The 4,696-nt window shown below is 49.8% G+C and overlaps 1 pseudogene; it reads right to left on the bottom strand.

The window, feature by feature from the left end:
* Window positions 1-3,596: 3,596 nt before the first annotated feature.
* On the bottom strand, window positions 3,597-4,483 carry LOC127491799 (small ribosomal subunit protein uS2 pseudogene; annotated as a pseudogene).
* Between the last annotated feature and the right edge of the window lie 213 nt (window positions 4,484-4,696).

Below are 4,696 nucleotides of genomic sequence, written 5' to 3'. Positions count from 1 at the left end.
AGCTGCGGGTCGGGACCAGCGGCTTCTCTGGCCAGGGCGCCCTCGGCGGGCGGTGGGCGGTGGGAGAAAGGGGCGTGGCCGAACCCGGGTGCGCCGGTCTCTGCGCTGCAGCCGACTTCTGTTTCTTGTTTTATTTTACTTTTATCCAACAAGCACCTACAGTGTCAGCTTTGCGCCAGGTACTGTTCCAGTGCTTTGCACGAGTTAATTCACTACCACCTTCAGACATGGTTGACCTTAGTGTCCCCACTTTACTGAGAGGGAAACTGAGATCCAGAAACTAAATAAACTTAAACCCACAGTGACTGACCAGGGATCATGACCCCAGTGATCAGGCACCAGGGTCTGTGCCCTCAGCCACTACGGGACACAGGCGCTGGCTGAGCTGCAGTGACCCCCGGGCCCTGCTGGGATCCTAACGACTGCGCCTCACAGACGCTCAACCACTCACCTGGCTTTACTGAAGTACACAGGGTCATGGTCTCCCTGTGTGTGCTTTATTCCTCGAAGCACGGTATCGACACTGTGTGTGCATAAATACGGGGTTGTAGACACAAATGCACTTTTGGGGGGAATTAAAGGATTCTGGGGAGACTTGCCTTTAGCCTGTCACCAGTTTCACACCACATCAGAATGCTTGGGTTCAATTCCTGGCTCTGCTCCTCACTCCAGCTTCCAGCCAACGCAGACCCTGGGAAGGACACACTCGTGACAGCTCACTGAGTTCCTGAGACCTGCACAGGAGGCCTGGAGTGGGTTCCTGGCTCCAGTCCTCATGGCACACATTACCCAGCCACTGAGGGCATTTGAGGTGTGAACCAACAGACAGATGAGCCTACCCCTCTCCTCTTGCCCCCATTTTTCTGTGTGTCTTCCTCCCTGTCCTTCTCCATCTCTCAAATAATAATAATAATAAAAAGGCTTGTAAAGATATTTTGACCACCTTCTTCTTAGTTGCCAATTTTAGCACCCATCATAGTGAGAAATTACTTTAAAGTATGTCAGGCAGGAGGCTTGCTTGGTGTGCCTGCTGAGGATGTCTGCATAGCTGGCTTTTAGATTTGTGAGCTTATTAACTGGTTTTTGATTTATGCTTGCTTGATTTTAGTAAATATAATCCACTGCTTCCAAAAATGGATCAGATTTCTAAGTTTATTACACTTTTTTTTTTTTTTTTTGACAGGCAGAGTGGACAGTGAGAGAGAGAGACAGAGCAAAAGGTCTTCCTTTGCCATTGGTTCACTCTTCAATGGCTGCCACGGCCGGCGCGCTGATCCAAAGCAAGGAGCCAGGTGCTTCTCCTGGTCTCCCATGACTTGGGCCATCCTCCACTGCACTCCTGGCCATAGCAGAGAGCTGGCCTGGAAGAGGGGCAACTGGGACAGAATCCGGTGCCCCAACCGGGACTAGAACCCGGTGTGCCGGTGCTGCAAGGCGGAGGATTAGCCTAGTGAGTCACGGCGCGGGCCTATTACACTTTTTTGAATACCTCTTTGCCTCATTAAAATGTTACTCTCCTTAATTATCACTTCTTCCATAATCCGATAAGACAAGAATGTTGAAAATTCTATTTGGCATGATTTTGGTGTCACCTTATGTTTACCTTAAACAGAAAACCCAGACGATTACTATTATTAAACACAACATGCAGTTTCCCCCAGTTTCCACAGAGGATTGGTTCCAGGACCCCTAAGAGGAAAATTTGAGGGTATCAGAAAAAAGTGCTTTAGGAAGTAGGTATTCAGGAGGGAAATTATTAGGTAATACGGTATGCATGAGCAACAGGCATAACCCTCTGGGCCACCTGGGACCCCCACATCCCATATCAGAGTGTCTGGCTTGAGTCCTGGCCACTATGCTTCCAATTCAGCCTCCTGCTAATGCACTGGGAAGGTGGCCGATGATGATACAAGGACCTGAGTCCACACTACCCCCACGGGAGACCCAGGTGGAGTTCCTGACTCCAGACTTCAGACTGCATCAGCCTTGCTGTTACAGGGATAGAGAATATGATTCCTTCTCCTTTCTCCTTCACTCTCTGTCTCTCTGCCTTTTAAATAAATAAATATTTCTTTTAAAAAGATGTGCATATTTTTACCTTCACATGGGTAAAACTTGAAAGTATTATACTATGTAAATAAAGTTATTTTTTAAAATTTATTTAACAGATAGAGTTAGACAGTGAGAGAGAGAGACTGAGAGAAAGGTCTTCCTTTCGTTGGTTCACCCCCCAATGGCCACTATGGCTGGAGCTACGCCGATCTGAAGCCAGGAGCCAGGTGCTTCCTCCTGGTCTCCCATGCGGGTGCAGGGGTCCAAGCACTTGGGCCATCCTCCACTGCCCTCCCGGGCCAGCAGAGAGCTGGACTGGAAGAGGAGCAACTGGAACTAGAACCTGACACCTATTTGGGATGCTGGCGCCGCAGGCGGAGGATTAACCAAGTGAGCCACGGCGCCGGCCCCTGTAAGTAAAGTTAGGCGCAAAAGGCCACGCATTGTAGATTCTGTTTGTACGAAATGTCCAGAATCAGAAAACTACAGACACAGAGTAAGCCAGATCAACTGCTGTCAGAAACAAGGAGAGGGGCCAGCGCTATGGTGAAGTGGTTAACGCCCTGGCCTGAAGCACCGGCATCCCATATGGGCGCCGGTTTGAGACCCGGCTGCTCCACTTCCCATCCAGCTCTCTGCTATGGCCTGGGAAAGCAGTAGAAGATGACCCAAGTCCTCTGGCCCCTGCACATGCATGGGAGACCTGGAAGAAGCTCCTGGCTTCTGGCTCTTGGCTTCGGATCGGCGCAGTTCCAGCTGTTGTAGCCAACTCGGGGGTGAACCAGCGGATGGAAGACCCCCCCCCCCCACCGCCTTTCCTCTTTCTGTGTAACTCTGGCTTTCAAATAAATAAATAAATATTTTTAAAAAAAGAAACAATGAGAGAGGCATGAGAAGTGACGGCTAAGGGAAATGGAGTTTCTTTGTGGAGTAACAAAAATGTTCTGCAGTTAGGTCAAGGTAATACTTGCACAAGTTTGTGGATATACCAACAACCTCTTATGAAAGTGGTAAACTTCATGGTAGGTGAATTAGATCTCAATTAAAAAAAATAGTGCTCTCCTGAAAAATGGTGCACAGAAAAGAAAAAGAAGACTGCTCTTTCAAGGTAGTGTCGGCAAAGGCTTATGGGATATGAGCCACCGCCACTCCTCCCATCAAGGTCTTAATTTTCTGCTTTGTAGATTTCACTTTTCTCAAATTAAGTTCCCTTATGTCACTGCCCAGGGATGGAGAAAGATCTCGGAAACTAAGAGTGGGGAAGGACAGGGAGCTTCTCCCTCTCCTCTCAGTGAGTTCAAGGTTCTTTGGAAGAGAAAAGGGGTAACAGACCCATCAGTAGCATAAGGACAGGGAGGGTGAACTCAAGATCTCGCCTCTCCACAGTAGAAAACACCCTCCCTCTGCACCTTGCCTTCTGCTGTCTTCTGCCTGATGGCTCCTCCCATGTATTATTATTATTATATTTTTTTTTTTGTAGAAACTGGTGTTTATTTTCCGCCAACCTCATTTCCATGTTTGCTTCAGAGACCATGACAAGCAGCTTAAGACCACTCAGTGGTTGTTCCCACCCACTCGGTGGCCTGAGCAGTGGGCGCTGCAGACCAGTCTTCAGTGGCAGGCTGAGCACTCCAGTCTTCAGTGGGGAACTGCTGTATAGGCACAGAGGGCACCTGCACACCTTCGGGCCAGTCAGCAACCTTAGGCTGAGTAGTGGTGAACTCGGGCGCTGGGGCCGTCCATTCACCCTGAAACTCCTCCTTGGTCACAGCTTTTTCAGCGGCAGCCTGCTCTTCTTTTCCAATCGCTTCAGGATCTCTGTAGAAGTAGAGATCAGGCATGACCTCCCAGGGGTGTTCACGAGAGATGGTACCACGCATGCGCAGGACCTCTCGGGCCAGCATCCACCACATCAGGCCCACTGAGTGGGCTCCCTTGTTGTTGCATGGGATGACAATGTCCATGTAGCCCAGAGGAGAGTCTGTGTTACACAGAGCAATGGTAGGCAGGTTCACAGAAGATGCCCCTGTGAGAGGCTAGTGGTCAGCCCGAGGATCAGTAACCACCAGAAGCTGTGGTTCCAGAAGGCTGCCTGGATCTGGTTAGTGAAGGTTCCAGATGTGAAGCGGCCAGCAATGGGAGTAGCTCCAGTGGCAGCAGCAAACTTCAGCACAGCTCTCTGGCCAGTGTTCCTGGAGGACATCACACTGACAGCATCAGGGTTTTCAATGGCCACAATAGCACGAGCCGCCAAAAGCAGCTTCTCCCAGGTCCTCTTCAGATTGATGATGTAGATGCCATCACTTTTCCTTTTGTAAATGTACTGTTCCATCTGGAAGTCAAGATTGGTGTCACCTAGGTGGGTTCCTGCTGCAAGGAACTTGAAGACGTCCTCCTCCTTCATTTGCAGGACATCAAGGGCTCTGGACATTGTGACAGCTTCCCCTTAAGTTATGCCGGGAATCAAGAACAATGCCGTATGGGCCCCTTGCAGGGTAGCTCGGAAAGGCCCCATGTACTATTCATTTTGGTAGACAGAGGCACCATCCAAGTGTCAGTACCCTGTGTCCATGCCCATCTTCACAGGTGTTGCACAGGTGACGCTGGCAGTCTGAAATGACATGGAAGCTGAGGGAAGAGAACG

Source organism: Oryctolagus cuniculus, chromosome 3, assembly GCF_051225735.1.
Source record: "Oryctolagus cuniculus isolate XC-2025 breed Fujian yellow rabbit chromosome 3, ASM5122573v1, whole genome shotgun sequence".
Classification (NCBI taxonomy): Eukaryota; Metazoa; Chordata; class Mammalia; order Lagomorpha; family Leporidae; genus Oryctolagus; species Oryctolagus cuniculus.
This window is presented reverse-complemented; position numbering and strand designations above follow the sequence as displayed.